The 18,019-nt window shown below is 49.1% G+C and overlaps 1 protein-coding gene across 2 annotated transcripts in view; it reads left to right on the forward strand.

Annotated features, from left to right (window-relative positions):
* The first annotated feature begins 6,921 nt into the window (after positions 1-6,921).
* The window catches only part of RELL2 (RELT like 2), a 48,355-nt gene continuing 37,257 nt past the window's right edge, over positions 6,922-18,019 (forward strand). The window contains exon 1 of one of the 2 annotated variants that reach the window (XM_075601999.1): positions 6,922-7,529. The gene's annotated coding sequence lies outside the window, so the exon portion shown is untranslated. Of the gene's footprint in view, positions 7,530-14,998; positions 15,175-18,019 lie in introns of those variants that run through there. The other variant, XM_075602000.1, reaches the window with a different exon arrangement.

Genomic DNA, 18,019 nt, shown 5'->3' on the forward strand with positions numbered 1-18,019 from the left:
CAAAGCCAGCACCTCTAATGAAGGAAGGTGAAGAATGCCGGTACTCCCAATCATCTGGGGCCAATCACCTTCAGGAACCCGATCAGATCCGGATAGTGTTCAGCCCCAGCGCTCAGCTCCAGGGAGTCTCCCTGAACGACGTCCTCTTTAGTGGACTAGATTCGACAACCAGTCTTCCAGGAGTGTTGCTCAGCTTCCGCAGGGAGCCAAAAGCCATCTCCTTCTGCCAAACACCAGGTGATAGAAACACAGGCTACCACGACTGGCATGACTACAAGGGGATGCACTCTGTGGGTAAAACTACAGAGACAAAAGGACTGTTCTCTCACAAGGCTAAAAGGAAACAGTGCCAGAGACTTTTACACAAAGACATTGTGGTGCAACCAGCAAACCTGGAGCTGTGCATCCACCCTGCATCCTTTGCCAAAGAACCTTAGCCAAGGGACCTTGGTACCAGTGATACCGGCCGGTGTCACATCGCTAAGTGGACATGGACTCTTGCATTGTTTGAGAATGTGATGTTATTTTTGCTATGTTGTATTGCACATATGTTCCACATACACCTTAAATACTGGTATCTCCAGATACCAGACGGGGAGTGTCATGGAACAGAAATACCCCTGTCTGCCTTTTCTGTTTCAGCCCCCCTTTCCTTGGCAGTTCCCCCTGCTAGCTGCACTAGGATGTCACTTTCCTTGCAGTTCTCTCTCAGTGCAGATGGTATGGATACATTATGTATCTCTTTTTCCTTCCAGTCTGTCATACCCCTGGTTGCTCTGGCAACTTCTCCAGTCCTCCTAGTTTTGGGCTTTCCCATTTTCCCCCATGTCTTTTGCTGACAGTTAGTGCAGTCTCACTGAACCTTTAGTGTGACCCTTGCCCCTCACTTCCTTTTCCACCATTACCTCTGTATACTCCTGTATGGTAGGATTATCTTTTCACCTGCTCTTAACTACCAAGGCACCCACAGAGAGACACTATTCATACATCAACATCTCTTCACAAGTGACTGAATTTTATGCTACTTTCCCCAAATAAAGTAAAGAAAAGAAACAGAACTTGTTGTGCTTGGAAAAGAGGGCCGAGTTGACACTATCTGGGCTAAATCATCTTACACATGACCCCTGGCTTCCAGAATAGTATGTATAATAGGAGGATCAGTGCTCTGCACATACTGTTTGTATAGCCATGCATAATAATGGTATATTGCTTTCCTCTCTGTTGGCAGTAAGTCCTGGTAAGAACAGGTATGCCAGCAGTAGTTATGGAGGTTTTCCCTCATCCAATGGTGAGGTGCCCTATGTATGGAGGGGAGTGGCTGTATGCTCTGAGTCCCTGATAGTGACATCAGGGATGCGCCTGCCTCCTGAAGTATATAAGGCACAACACAGTTAGTTAGTAGAGAGTTCGACAAGTGTTCTACCTGTAGTTCTACAGTGTTCTCTACAGTGGAAGATTGTATGGCCTGCATAAGGGATTGTGGGAACACTTTGTGACCCTAGTGAAGTAACTAGCGGTCCAGGTTGGCCTATCAGCCTGTCCAGCCACTCTGTGTCCAGGGACCTGGCACAGAGAGGGTCTCCCTTGGAGAAGAGGGAACCCCACTTCAATTCAGGAGGGCGTACCTGGCGAAGGGACAGCACGGAGAGATGTGCGGCTAGAGCCGGCAGCTGCATGTGGCAGTCTGCTACATCACCGTCTACAATAAAGATGCCCTGTTTAAAGATACCCCCACTGTGTGAGTGTGAAATTACTCGCAAGTGGATGGCACCACCGAGAAGGAGTTCCTCACCAGGACCTGGTGCACCCTGCGGAAGCATAGACCCTGATGAGGTGGAGGCGCTGCACATGATGTAAGTTGAACTCGCACCCACTACCTCAGCTACCTGCCTGTTGATAATCCCCTACTACCATCAAGCGGGATACTCAGGAGTTCTGTTGCCTACAGGTGCACCACCACACACACACGTAATGGGAGTTGGTTATTAAGAGTACCCGGGCCAATCTGCGATTGGGGGGGGATAAACCCGTTACAATTGGAGGCACTGCTGAGAGATATATACCTATCAACAGGACAGGCTTTTGCTAGACACGCTAGGAAACAGGGAAAGTGTATACTGCCACTTTGTGCTGAGTTGGGCAGGGACCGCAGGGATGGTATACCCTGGGAACCTGAGAGGAGTGAGTGGGTCTGGAGAGGGGCTATAGCTGTCCGAGTCACCTTGAGGTCGCGCTAGGGGTAGGACGCCTGAAGGGGTAGACTGTTAACTAATTGTCAGGAATCCTGGAGAGGGTCTGCACTAGGCTGACTAAGAGAGGTAGACGCCCAAGTACTGCATGGAAGCCCCAGAGTACTCTAGTCCATTCCAGATCACTTACAGAAGGGAGCACAGACTGGGAGGAAGGAGATACAGTAGACACTGAGAGAGTGAGCCTAGCCTGAGGTAGTGCAGACACGAGTTGAACATATGTTAGGTACACGAGGTGGTGCACAAGGCATGTTTATTGTACGGATGTGGTAGCTGCCCAGCAGAGCGGAGCTCCATGTACAGTAACCCGATATACCGTGAGCAAGACGTGACCGTCGGAATGGAGGATCTGCAAGGAGCAGAAGGTCCAGGATGTCGGGAAGAGGAAGGAGAACAAGCTAAAGGAGAGACTCTTGTGTGTTTGTTATGGAATGGCGTGAAAGCCATGGCTGCGCCGTGTGTGTCATGCTTTTGTTCTCAGGATGATACCCCTGAGAATGGTGAGAACGACAGTCTTGCGCGATGGGAGGAACGAAATGGACTTTGTTACACACCAATTAACAAACAGCCAGACGCTACCTCAAGTGGAAAAAGGGACAATACTTACCAAGATGGCGGTTCCCGCGTTCCCGGGACACCGCGTGGGCCAGCTGCAGAAAGCCTTGCAACTCTGCAGTTTGCAAATTGTTGGCCAGGATTGGCGGCAACGAGAAAACTCCACCCAGTAGAGGAGTTTGGCGCGAAAGCTGGAGCCGCGCCCTCATGGACCATGACTCACTCAGCCCCAGTGCTGGGTCAGCCTACAAAGAGGAGAGACATCCCCCTAGTTTCAACCAGGGGGAGTGGTCTAAAGTTCCACCGGATGCTGATGGAGGAAGTGGGGGGAGGGACAGCTCACCCATCCCCTGCACTTCAGTTGCGAAGAGCCATCGATCACTACAGACCCCTAGGAAGAGTGCTCCCGTTGGTGACCATGGCTGAGCAAGCGGAAAAAGTGGAACAGAGTCCCTTAATATCCACCCACCCCTACTCGGCTCCAGGAGGCTTCCTGATCATCCGAGTGGAAGGTGTGGAGACCGTGGTCTGTCTCTGCCTGCAGTGCAGACTGCCTGGTGGAGCCATGGGCAGTGAGGCCCGATGCCCTCACTGTAGCCTGCAGTATATGTGGCCCATGACAACTTTCGTGCCGATACAAACTGAGGGGATGAAACACCCTACCCCGACGTCGGCAGCGGAGCTTCCAGGTGCCCTGTGGAGGGAGAATACCGATTCCGTGGAGCCGGAACCCGACCGGGTTCTCCGGCAAGGGAAGCTTAGTCATCACAAAGGTGACCGGAAAAGAGCCCATAGACGGTCCCCTACCGGAATACCCCGACCGAACAGCAAAATAGAGTCCTCGGACGAGGAGTGTGCCAGGCTGGCAGAGGCACAGGACTTGCTAGAGGAGTACCATGCTACTGGTATTCCGAGGCGAGATGCCATTCCCCATGGTGTGGAGACACGAAGCCGTGTGTCTCCAGTGCCGCGACAACCCGATCGCCGGAGTCCCACTGCCGTGGTGACTAGCGGGTCGGAAGGAGGTCGATCTACTCCGACCCTGCGGAGCAGCAGGTTAACTCTGTGCTCACTGCAGATGCCGGAGTTGGAAGCGAGCGAAGAGCGGAACCATGGTCAAGCTGGACCGCGCAGCAGAAGGGCGTTGCCGGATATCCTCGTGGAGGAAGAGGTCTCGCTTGGGGACCCAACCCAAGATGGCGTCGCAGCACGTGCGGATTCCGAGACAGTTCCGGACGACCTGGGAGGTGTCGAGTGGGAGGCAGTGGCACCTCTACAGTCGAACGGTGGGAATCGATCCCCTACGGACAGCCGACGGAGTGGGCGCTCAAGTCGGAGAACGAGAGGACCCACTACCGGAGGATCGAGCTGACATTGTGGTGCACGTGAGTCTGGTGTTGCGGAGGAGCAGGCCATGACCCTGCCGGCACCTACCGTCCACTCCCGTCCCCCAACCCCGTCCATTCCCAGGGTTAGCCCCAAGGCCCTAGTTCAAACCCCTGTCCCTGTCACCTGTTCCTTTGGGTCGACATCTAGTCTGGGTATGTCAGGGGATTCCCGGGGTCCTATCACTGAACGGACTGGAAGCCTGGACTGGGGAACATCTGATGATGGGTCGGAGGGTGGAGGGAGAGTTTCACCCCGAGGTTCTATTGTTAGCGCGCTGAGTCGTGAAGGTGGACACTGGTCGCAGCGCAAGGAAAGGGTTGCGAGATCTGAGGGTACTTCAGGGGTATCCTCGGGCGGGCCTGATGATGAAGAGGAGCCACTAGAGCCTAACTCCGAGGAAGTAAGGGAGACTAGGTTGTGGGCACCTTTATACGAGGGGTATGTCGCCTGGCTCGACCGCACCCATTTTCTGCTAGAAAGGGAGGGGGTGGTTGATCACTGGTGGGCTCCCGGAGATTTTGATGATGAGGCGTACCTTAGGGCCCTAAGGGTAAGATGGGATCGCATCCAGGGAGGCCTTATTACCCCAAAGGGATCAGCAGGGTTGGATGACCCGGTAGAATCAGATGAGCCCGTCATGGGTGTTGCCAGGAGCGGCTGGGAAAAGTAAATTGACCAGGACTTGCCGAGCTGAACGGGCTATCGCAGCTCAGTATAAGCGATCGCATGGGCTCTAATACCCGTATGTACCCGAACCTCTAATGAGAGAAATTGAGGAGAACCGAGAAAGGTGGCTCAAAAACGATATCGAGTACTATATTGTTAATAAGGGAGGGGCCATTAAGGGGATTCAGGCCGAGCAGAGGGTTTCCCAACTCATGCGGGTCTGGAAGATAGGACGCAGTGTGTATATGCACAAGGTGGTATACTGTAACGAGCGGGGGTTACCACGAGAATACAGTGTAACCGTTCATGATGCAGCAGGGCGGGAGGTGAAGAAACCAGACCCTCGACACTATTATTAGGTCCGCAACGAGTGGTCTGCCTTTATTCTTTGCTGCTTACTGCTGGTCGGTGAGCGGATGTTATCATTATTATGTGAAGTGATAATGTTTAAATACTAAGTTTGTGTGTTCTTTTTCAGTGTTTCCTGGAGCAAGGTACACAAAATTTAGGACCCAGCCGGGACGGTGGGGATTCACCAGGGGGAGTATATAGCCATGCATAATAATGGTATATTGCTTTCCTCTCTGTTGGCAGTAAGTCCTGGTAAGAACAGGTATGCCAGCAGTAGTTATGGAGGTTTTCCCTCATCCAATGGTGAGGTGCCCTATGTATGGAGGGGAGTGGCTGTATGCTCTGAGTCCCTGGACAGTGACATCAGGGATGCGCCTGCCTCCTGAAGTATATAAGGCACAACACAGTTAGTTAGTAGAGAGTTCGACAAGTGTTCTACCTGTAGTTCTACAGTGTTCTCTACAGTGGAAGATTGTATGGCCTGCATAAAGGATTGTGGGAACACTTTGTGACCCTAGTGAAGTAACTAGCGGTCCAGGTTGGCCTATCAGCCTGTCCAGCCACTCTGTGTCCAGGGACCTGGCACAGAGAGGGTCTCCCTAGGAGAAGAGGGAACCCCACTTCAATTCAGGAGGGCGTACCTGGCGAAGGGACAGCACGGAGAGATGTGCGGCTAGAGCCGGCAGCTGCATGTGGCAGTCTGCTACATCACCGTCTACAATAAAGATGCCCTGTTTAAAGATACCCCCACTGTGTGAGTGTGAAATTACTCGCAAGTGGATGGCACCACCGAGAAGGAGTTCCTCACCAGGACCATCTCCCTGCGGAAGCATAGACCCTGATGAGGTGGAGGCGCTGCACATGATGTAAGTTGAACTCGCACCCACTACCTCAGCTACCTGCCTGTTGATAATCCCCTACTACCATCAAGCGGGAGACTCAGGAGTTCTGTTGCCTACAGGTGCACCACCACACACACACGTAATGGGAGTTGGTTATTTAGAGTACCCGGGCCAATCTGTGATTGGGGGGGGATAAACCCGTTACATATGTATAATAGGAGAATCAGTGCTCCGCGCATACTGTATGTATAATAGGAGGGTCAGTGCTCTGCGCATACTGTATGTATAATAGGAGAATCAGTGCTGAGCACATACTGTATGTATAATAGGAGGGTCAGTGCTCTGCACATACTGTATGTATAATAGGAGGATCAGTGCTGTGCACATACTGTATGTATAATAGGAGGGTCAGTGCTCTGCGCATACTGTACGTATAATAGGAGGATCAGTGCTCTGCGCATACTGTATATATAATAGGAGAATCAGTGCTCTGCACATACTGTATGTATAATAAGAGGATCAGTGCTCTGCACATACTGTATGTATAATGGGAGGGTCAGTGCTCTGCACATACTGTATGTATAATGACTGCGCAGCCGAGCAGACACATACATCTCCGAACTCTCCAGCATCAGAGACATGCGTCCCTCCCCGCTCGGCGCTCCGGATCTATTTTACCATCATGACCGCATCCCCACTCAGCAGGGCGCGTCACTAGTTGCTAAGGGGCAGCAGACAGGTTCCGGCATCCTGCTTGAACTCAAGAGGCCACCAGGTGTCGCAACATATCCCTGCATTTTTTTTTGCAGAGATACACATGCAAATAACCGGGGCTGCAACCAGCCAGCTATACATGGTCTCACTCACGCTGCCTCAGCACCTGAACTGCAGGACAGCTTTCGTTATACTACAGTACAATCTGAAACTCTCCAGTCTGGAATAGGAACTGAGTGAGCGACATACAAAGGGGTGGGTTTAGCTCTCAGCAGACCCCCACCATCTCTTCCTCTCTCCCTCTCTTTCTATCCCCCCCCTCTCTCTCGCTTTCTCTCTCCCCCCTCTCTCTCTCCCTCTCTCTCCCCATCCTCTTTCTCTCCCCTCTCTCTCTCCATCCTCTTTCTCTCTCTCCCATCCTCTTTCTCTCTCTCCCCCATCCTCTCTCTCCCTCTCCCCCCCTCTCTCTTTCCCCCTCTCCCCCACTCGCGCTCTCCCCCCCCCCCCCCTCTCTCTCTCTCTCCCTCCCTCTCCTTCTCCTTACTGACTGAATATAAAGCATCGCTATCCCCTTTGAAGTGTAATGTGAGCCCGCACAACCTCTGACATGGCAGGGCGACACGGACTCGGTGTCTTTAAAGAAAATATTTGCCTTGATATCCTCTCTGAAGAGTGTTCATGTCAGGGAGTTTCCCCAGCGCAAGACCTCCAAAGAAGGAGCTGATCCCTCTGATCCCGCAACTCCTGCAGCGCGTCTATCCTGGTAAGAATAATGTCACTTGTCCTGCATGTTTATTTCATCCCCTAACCCAGGGGTGCTCAACTCCTGTACTGAAGCCGCCACCTCCCCCCAACAGGTCAGGTATTCAGGATATCCCAGCTTCAGCACAGTTGGCTCAATCAGAGGCTCAGTCAAAGACTGAAGCAGGAACTGATTGAACCACGTGTGCTGAAGCAGGGACTGATTGGGCCACCTGTGCTGAAGCTGGGATATCTTGAAAACCTGACCTGTTGGGAGGGGGGGGGGGATGAGGACTGCAGTTGAGCACCCCTGTCCTAACCCTATAAGCGCATCCAGCTCTTTGGGGTTAAAGGTGAAGAAATTATGACATTCATTCATTATTTTGCTTTCTCTTTCTGCTTCTCTCTCTATATATCCGTAATGTACTATACTGAAGAAGATAAAGAAGGTACTTCGTAGGCTGTGTTACCTTTTATTCACTCGGGCTGAGTCACCTGTGCCGCTGAGCGTGCGGTGCTTGGCGAGGTTGCTTCTGGCAATTTCAATTTGTATGTCCCCGCTCACGCGGAGTGCGCGCGCTCGTGTGCGGGCAAGGACGCTCACCCGCGCTTGACGCTTGCGTAAAAACAAAAAAATTGACTTTGAACCGCGCTCAGCTTGCCTGCCACGCCCCCCACGCGCACTTGCGAAAGAGCGCGGACACCCGTCGCTCATGCTTGGAGAGTTGGTGACGTCACCGCTCTCCAAGCATGAGCACGGTTAGTGACACAGGGGACTCAGCCATAGGCTGCAGCCCCAGTAACTGCTACAGCGTATAAGCACCGCCCCTCAATGGGGCTGGGCCCAGTACGCACCTTCCCGCTGAAGGTGCAGCCGCGCCGTACTGCCAGGTTTTTTTTAGACTCAATGAAATTGAGTTTAGAACTGGCGACGGAGGTGTGGCCACGCCCCTGCCGGCGGTTCACCCAATGAGGGCGAACCAGCTGCGTGGGGTCATGGCCACGCCCCACAAAACTCCCACCACGCCCCCTCCCGTCGCAATCTCCTCTCCCTCGAGGTCCGCAGATCGCGGTTAGCGCTGTGCACGCACCGCCACCCCCAACCACACCTCTCCCCCCCCCCGCCGGGCGCGCGTGCCACAGTGCAGACTGGGACCTTACCGTAAGAATGTAAGCTTTTGCCATATATCACCATTTACCTGTGGAGCGTATTCCTGTTGCTTTGTACTTTATTTACCTTGTATTGCAATATTGTGAAGCGCTGCGTACATTGTTGGCGCTATATAAATAAAATGACACATACATGGACCAAGATTTCAATTTACATGTATAAGGTTTCCTTCTGTATTTCAGAAGATACTAGATCACAATATTTTAAATATGGGTTTTGGACACTACTTTTTTCACCTACAGTAATACTGAAGTGCTCATTATTTTTTTTATTTTTAAGAAAGCCCTAAATAAACTAATTACCTATAACAATTCATTCCCCTCTCTATGTATGTGTTTATGTATGTATTGATGCGTGTATATTTATTTATAAAATGTTTTACTAGGAAGTAATACATTGTGAGTTACTTCTCGTTTCAAGTATGTCCTGGGCATAGTTCTGATGACAAATAATAAATGGTTACACATACATAGTTACATAAGTGAACAGGGTATGCATTATATATAAGACATTGCATGCACAGTTAAAGATAAATATATATATATATATATAATATATATATATATATATATACTAGCTGAGAGACCCGGCGTTGCCCGGGATGTAAATGCGTAATAGGTAGTATCTACTATATATTTCTGAGTTCACTGTATGAAGAAAAAAGTGAATTGCGCTCTAAAAAATGTGTTAATGTGCTCTTAGTGATATTAATAATACAAATAAGATAACCTGTTTACAATATGAGAGGTTTATGCTGACGAAGTGTTGTAAACACGAAACGCGTTGGACTGAGGGGCGCATTCATTTATTCCTACATACTGGATGTTTTAATACATTGTCTAATACATTGTCTAATTGCTCGCGACTCCAAGCGGGCACTATACGGGACATTCTTGGGACTTCCAGCTTCCTCAAGCAGTGACTCACTCGCGCACGACGCTGACGCCGCCCGATGACGTCACAGATGTGCGTCTAGCGTTCTCCGAGCAAGCGGCTGACGGTGAGGTTCCCTGCAGCGGCTTACATAGCCGAATCATCCTCCGCCCCGTGTGGCGTTTTGAAGCTGGTGTGCAGAGGGCTGGATACAGTTGATAGGACTTTCCACCGTAACACTCGGTATCGGAGTGTTCTCTTCATCTGGAGTGCAGTTCCCCTGCGGTGACGACTGCTGTACCCTGCATGCTGTTCCACGAGACCTGTGAGAAGCCAGCTAACCTAGAAGTCCTGTACCCTGAGCACAGATTGGTAACATGTCCATAACATGTTCTGCTTAAATCTAACTATATTGATGTACGTGTGATACTCACCAGTTTACCAATACAATTTTGTTTAAATATTGCACAATGAGGTTTTTTGCGCTGTCTCTTTCTTTGTTTTTGAGTTCACTGTATGCCTGCGTCCCTAGCGGCAATCTCATTGGTCCCTTGGCCCGCCCGCCCCCGCACACCTCTCATTGGGCTCACACACTCACACCACCCCCTTGGCCCGCCCCCCACACCTCTCATTGGCCTGAGGCGGAGTGACGGGCCAAAGGTCCAAAAAAAAAAAAAAAAAAACACACACACACACACACACACACATACATACATCTCTGTCCTCTCCCCATCACACTCACCTCCCTCCCGCTCCACTCCGCACTCACCTCCCTGCCGCTCCACTCCCTCTACACACCACTCCCTCCCGCTACACACCACTCCCTCCCGCTCCACTCGGGGGGGGAGGCAGTGGGAAGGGGGGAGGGGGCAGTGGGAAGGGGGAAGGGGGGGGGAGGCGGGGGGAAGGGGGGGGGGAGGCGGTGGGAAGGGGGGAGGGGGGGGGGAGGCAGTGGGAAGGGGGGAGGGGGCAGTGGGAAGGGGGCAGTGGGAAGGGGGCAGTGGGAAGGGGGGAGGGGGCAGTGGGAAGGGGGGAGGGGGCAGTGGGAAGGGGGCAGTGGGAAGGGGGCAGGGGGCAGTGGGAAGGGGGCAGTGGGAAGGGGGCAGTGGGAAGGGGGGAGGGGGCAGTGGGAAAGGGGGGAGGGGGCAGTGGGAAGGGGGCAGTGGACAGGAGGGGGGGGGCAGTGGACAGAGGAGGGCGGGGGCAGTGGACAGGAGAGGGGGGGGGCAGTGGACAGGAGGGGGGGTGGGCGGGGGACAGTGGACAGGAGGGGGGGGGGCGGGGGACAGTGGACAGGAGGGGGGGGCAGTGGACAGGAGGGGGGGGCAGTGGACAGGAGGGGGGGGCAGTGGACAGGAGGGAGGGCAGTGTCGCACTCAGACACACACACACACACACACACACACACACACACACACACACGTCTCAGTCCCGTGATGCGCCCTTTCTCAGTTCCGTGCGGCGCCGCAGGTGGGGGGGGAGGTGGGGGAGCAACACACGCGACACCTACCTGTACTTCCGGCCGCCGCCATCTTCTCACTCGGCGCCGCGAGGGAGGAAGGGGGTCCGCCATCTTACGCACCGCGTGGCAGCCTGTTCCCCCGTGAGGGAGGTGAGTGGAGAGGGAGGTGAATGGAGCGGGAGGGAGTGGTGTGTAGCGGGAGGGAGGTGAGTGGAGCGGGAGGGAGGTGAGTGGAGCGGGGAGGGAGGTGAATGGAGCGGGAGGGAGGTGAATGGAGCGGGAGGGAATGGAGCGCGAGGGAATGGAGCGGGAGGGAATGGAGCGCGAGGGAGGAAGGGGGTCCGCCATCTTAGGCGCCGCGTGGCAGCCTGCCTGTTCCCCGCCGGGGAGGGAATGGAGCGGGAGGGAGTGGTGTGTAGCGGGAGGGAGTGGTGTGTAGCGGGAGGGAGTGGTGTGTAGCGGGAGGGAGGTGAGTGGAGCGGGAGGGAGTGGTTTGTAGCGGGAGGGAGTGGTGTGTAGAGGGAGTGGAGCGGCAGGGAGGTGAGTGCGGGAGTGGAGCGGGAGGGAGGTGAGTGTGATGGGGAGAGGACAGAGATGTATGTATGTGTGTGTGTGTGTGTGTGTGTGTGTGTGTGTGTTTTTTTTTTTTTTTTTTTGGACCTTTGGCCGTCACTCCGCCTCAGGCCAATGAGAGGTGTGGGGGGGCGGGCCAAGGGGGTGGTGTGAGTGTGTGAGCCCAATGAGAGGTGTGCGGGGGCGGGCGGGGCCAAGGGACCAATGAGATTGCCGCTAGGGACGCAGACATACAGTGAACTCAGAAATATATAGTAGATATATATATATATCTTATTGGCAGTTATTATACTATTTTTATGTAAAAGGTCTTGTGAAGATGTCTTATAACGTTACAGTTTGGGAATATGAGAGAGGGATTTTTGAGTATTACATTTTAGCATGATACAGTACATTTCATCACTATAGATGTTAGTTGGTTTTGAGCATACAGCACTAGTTCCTAATAAATTAACAAGTGCAAATAACTTTAGGGGTCTATGTACTAAACTTCTCAAACTGTTTATTTTGGTGCAAAATTGAAGCACGGGAATCTTATTTGAAATTGCACACGTGTCCGCCTATGTACTAACCTGACATTTCTCAGTTTGTGGCATCAGCGTCAAAAGGAGTTTATTCATTTTTTTGGGGTCACACTGAAATGAACAGAGCTAGGCGTATGGATGTTAATATGTACTAAAAAATAATGTTTCTATGTGTCAAGGAAAAAGTAGATAGTGTGTCAAAATCATCTACAGTGTACCAACTTAGACGTGGCGGTTAACCCTAGAAACACTGTTAGTGTTAGCACAGAGTTGTTACAGGGTATGCATCAAGCAGAAATGTATTTGACGCAGCACAGATGTTTCATTCCATAGGTTACTCATAAAAGGGTAGTGGTGCACTCAAAATAAGTAAATCTAACCTTAAAAGGTAATTATAATGTGCAGAATCCCATGACAAGGTCCCCCAAAATTGGAGCCCTTTGTCAAGATGTTGTACCCTGAAACATTGAGGATTTCGCAGGTGTGGGGGGCCCTTTGTATTTTTTGTATTTTGATATTGCACTATTGATATTATCACATAGATTTTTTTTTTTTGTACTTACTTGACTTGTATTAACTTTCAAATGCAAACTTTTTGCAAATTGTACATAGAGTGCAGACTATGCTTTGGACTGTTCCCTGACTATTTTTTTTTTTACTATAGGTTAACTGTATAGGGGTGCTCAAACTGGGGGGCGCAGGATTTTGTAGGGGGGCGCAGAGTGAATTAGGGTGGTGATAGAGGCAGGCGGTGGGAGATGATGGTAGCAGCGGGCCACCAGAGTGAAGCAGAGAGCAGTTGGCAGAGGAGTTAGGAGTTGCACGGAGGCAGAGCAGTACAGCTGGGGAGGAGTGCTCGTTCCTGGCCGTCCTGCTCTGCCTCCGTGCAACTCCTAACTCCTCTGCCAGCTGCTCCTCTGCTTCACTCTCGTGGCCCGCTGTGTACCATCATCTCCCGCCGCCTGCCTCTATCACCACACTGTCCCACAGGTAGGCATGGAGGAGGGGGTGAGAGCTGGAGGAGGGGGAGAGATGAGGAGGGATGATGATGAGGAGAGATAATGGGGAGGGCTGAGGATAGATGAAGAGGGAGAGAGAGAGAAGACCAGGTAGAGGATGGGGGTGGGGAGGGAGAACAAAATTGCAGTCAGTATTATCTTATACTACTATGCTGATTTATTTAAAAACAAACCTATAACATTTGTCATGTGTTACTGTTTTAAAAATGTTATACCGATTTATAAAAAAAGTTATGTGATTTGGATTACATCAGGCGGGCGGGCCAGACCAATATCATGGCTGAAAAGGGGGACTCGGTGTAACAGGTTGTAGTTTATACAATTTATTTTTAGATAATGTATTATTTTCACCACATGGCTATAGTAAATAATATTAGAGTAATAATTTATATTTATGACCACTAGTTATAAATAACATAATTATGTTTTGATTTAAATTGTATCAATCAGATGTTCAACAAAACGACAAAGAATGTTGTGTTGTATTTTGAAGTCGTCATATACACAACAAATATTTTATGAAGATTTGTATTACTTTTTAGTCCTAATATTTTGCCACACAAATAGATTCATATATTATCTCAGTATATGGGTCCCTTGGTGTGAGTTAGAACATTGTACAAGTATTCTTATGGCCTGTAGTTCAGCTGATTAGCTGTAACAATTCTCTCTAATAAACAAACAGCTTATGGCCTATGTACTATACTAACCCTCTGAAACGGCTTTTTTGGCTCTAAATTGGTGCATGGAAAAATGTTAAATTATACTTCTGTCCGCCTGTGTACAGGTACTAACCTGTAACTTCTCAATCTGCTCCATCAGCGTCAAACATGAGTTTTTTCACATTGCTCTCTAACTGCAGTGGCCTAAATGCGATGGGACTTAACGTGTGTACGGGAGTACCTCTACTTTTTATTAGCAAACCAATCTATTTTTATTTTTAAACGGGACCTCTTCATCAGTGGTGTCACAACCGCCCGGGAGGTCCGAGCATGTCCCGGGGGCCCCAGCTCTGGGAGGGGGGCCCGAAGAGAGTCGGGACCTTCCCTCTATACGCTTGATAACCCCCTCAAACGGTTACAGAGGCTCTGCGCTCTTCCTCACAGCAATGAAACTGATTGCCGTGGAGAGAGCGGGGCCTCTGAAACAGAGCAGCCCTCCCCCATGACGTCACGTCATCATGGTGACGCTTTGCGATGGCAGCGTAGCGCCATGTTACGCAGAGACATCATGACGCCATGGCGTTGCCGGGGGCTCCTTAAGGTGTGGTTACTATTTATCTCTTTATGCCACTGCTCTTCCTGTAACATTTACAACTTCTAAACTGATATCCTCAGAGTTTGCTTTTTTGATTAACGGTATTGTGCTTTTATGCACCTACTGTATATACCGTCCAACTACTTTTGATTACACAGATTTTTCTGGGCTTTCATATTCAGGGTACCCCCTTTGCACATCAATGCATTGTATGAATCTCCAGTGATGAATGGGTTATCTGGGGAAACAGGCATTTAAACTGAGCACCTGTGTCTAAGAAATCAATATTGGTGAATGTGTGTGCTTAAACTTGACTTTTACTTGTAAATTATCTGCAGAAACGTTCAATAATACCACCCAGTCAGTATCAGTTGCATGTGCATGTATTCAAAGCATTCATAGCCACACAATATAATTATATACATGAACATTATACTTCTGTTTTTCTGCTTCCAGTTGACATACAATAACTGTCACATGTACCACACAGTCACCCTAGCCAGTCATTACACTGAGAGAATGATCTATGTATTCCATGGGTGCTAGAGGCGCTTACTGAGACTGGGAGAAACAAGCAGGAAGGAGGGAGAAAAGGAGGAGGGGTTCTTCTGTCAGGCCTGCAGCTGCTTCAGTTGATGCTTTCAGCTATGTGACCTGCGAGGGACATGGGAATAACTACAAGATTTAGAAGGCATCGCCCCAAATTGGTCCTTGGCACCAGGGGGGTGATGTTGTGTTGCTAAGATACAGGTGAAGACAAAGCATCTTCATCGTGCCCAGGTATCCAGGTAAGCCAGCTGCATTAGGGCTTAGAGAACTGATCCCAGCAGTGGAAGGTTGTAACCAAAGCAAATCTGTGGATACTCAGACATTATGTGTAGATTAGACAGGGACTGGGAAAAGGAAGAGCAGGCAATAGGAACTGCAGCATCAGTGTGTAACTGCAGCATGCACCTAGGAATAACTGACTGACATTAGAAAATGCATGAAATAGGGTGTGAATGGTAACAACAATCTGCGAATGGGAACAACAATCTGTGAATTGATGCAGTCAAGGTCATGCATTGCGTATCGCTGTAGCTGTAGTTTAAAGAACACAGAGAGTCAAATGTTGCTGTCTCTGCAGATTGAAGATGCAGAATGGAACATGTTAAAATTGCAGTGTTATACTCTGCAGCATGGTTCTGAGCTGGGCAGTCATTTGCTGGTGCATTCTTAATACACTTTAATATTCCCCTTGGCGATGTCTTTGTTACCTGACTAGTTAGAATAGTTATCGGTCACAGTCATATTATCACTGCAGATCTTACATGGGACTGTTTGTTGGGTGTAAGGACGTCTAGGGCTGTTGGAATGTGAATGGGGGAGGGGGTTGAATGTAGCTAGAAGCAAGAGGACATGCCTGGGAATTTTAAAGGATGAAACATGGGAGGAGGGAAATACTTATTCATTTTATTTACTAGAAATAGAACCTAATGATTACTAACCTAACACTTGTATTTCTTCACTGAATGGATAAGGAATGCGTGTACCGGTGGATGCAAATACATTGACTCCTTTCCTGTGTGACCCTCTTCTAGTCCCTCTGGCAGTGCAAGGGTAAAACAGTGGTTCTCCTGGTGACTCTCCTAGTGTATATTATAAACACAGATTATGCTCTTATCAGCTGTTTTTTCCATGTAAAAGCTGTGCTAAACAATAGTTTTAAAGATGTATTTCACTATTAATGTAAATGCAATGTTTTCACTATTTCTCAAAAGTGAATTTAAATGAAAGTTTTATTTTTGTGGATCGTTCTACATTTTGTCTTGCTGTTCAAGATTTTAATGACACTTCAGACTTGAGGTTGTGAGCATCACTAATTGAATTAAGAAAAACGCTCTGGGCAGATTCAGGGAAACATATGGAGATCAGGTAGGGTTAAAAGATTTAAATAGTATAGGACAGGTAAGGTGGGTCAAAATGTCCTTACCAGTTTCTAACAGGTACTGTATAAGCACATAATAGCCAAATCTTGTACATGCACTTATACAAAGTCTGCGGGGATACAAATAGAGATTGGCAATTTTGGGGTGGGCGAATTTGGACCCGCAACGGATCGGCCGGTTCATTTGGTCCGCGGATCAATTTTAAAAAGGGCGATTCGCACATATTGTGGCGTTCTTCTGTAAGTATGCTGAAGAATGTCTAAGAATATTGTACTGATAAATTATATATTAAAGCAGATATAGGTGGGTGTGGTTTTGTGGATTTTGTATTATTATTTTTACCAATACACTCCGTGGATTCCACAATCCGTTGACGGATTCTTAAGAATCCGCTAATAGATTGCAGAATCCGTGGATATGATTCTACAAAGCAGTCAACGGATTGTATCCAATGGCGGTTATTGATGAATCCGCGCGGATTAAAACAGGTCAAATCCGTTTGCGGATTTTACACCGTTAAATGGATTTGGGGGGGAGGGGGGGAATGCGAGAAACGGATTTGGACGGATTCGCCTATCTCTAGTTACAAACAAGGGGCAGTGATGGTAGGACAGCAAACAACACCGGGGTTAAAAGGAATTATAAATAGAGGGGGAAATATACATATTGTGGCGTTCTTCTGTAAGTATGCTGAAGAATGTCTAAGAATGTTGTAATGATAAATTATATATTACAGCAGATATAGGTGGGTGTGGTAGATGCAAAGTGAAAAGAGAAAAGGGAAAACAAGGTTTATGGAGAAATAGCAGAGACATCTTCATATGTTGTTTTTTTTGAGTGAGGAAACTATAAAAATGTAAATAAGAAAGCCAGAAAATGCCTTTGTGCAGAGGCTTGGAGGACGGGACACACAGACACACACACAGACACACACAGACACACACACACACACACACACACACACACACACACACACACACACACACACACACACACACACACACACACACACACACACACACACACACACACACACACACACACACACACACACACACACACACACACACACACACACACACACATATATAAACCATAATACTGAGTTAAGTTATGGTGAGTAAAAAAAGTGACAAAAACCCTCCACAGGAAAGCAAATATGCAAATATAACTGTATGCTCATCTGCATGTCTCAGGCAGGTCTGCAACCCTGCCTTTCCCCATTATCACCCAGCATACAGCACTTCCACTGCAGCAAGGGATTCTGGGAAATGACATGCAAATGAGCACACAGTGTCACTTTTTGCCTCAATAACCATTTTTAACATGGTTCCCTATAGGCTTAAGCTTGCTGCATGGTCACAGCTTTGAAAGGCAGGGTTGCAGACCTGCCTGAGACATGCAGATGAGCATACAGTTATATTTGTAGTTATACGTTACCGTTCCAAGGATTGGTAAACAAGAGACAGCACTCAATGTTGAAAATCAAAGGGTATTAGTGAAAGCAAAAATACATCCAGAAACCCAATGTTTCGGTCCTACAGAATGGGACCTTCCTCAGGGGGATACAAAGGATCCCCCTGAGGAAGGTCCCATTCTGTAGGACCGAAACGTTGGGTTTCTGGATGTATTTTTGCTTTCACTAATACACTTTGATTTTCAACATTGAGTGCTGTCTCTTGTTTACCAATCCTTGGAACGGTAA

Source organism: Ascaphus truei, chromosome 5 (genome assembly GCF_040206685.1).
Source record: "Ascaphus truei isolate aAscTru1 chromosome 5, aAscTru1.hap1, whole genome shotgun sequence".
Lineage (NCBI taxonomy): Eukaryota > Metazoa > Chordata > Amphibia > Anura > Ascaphidae > Ascaphus > Ascaphus truei.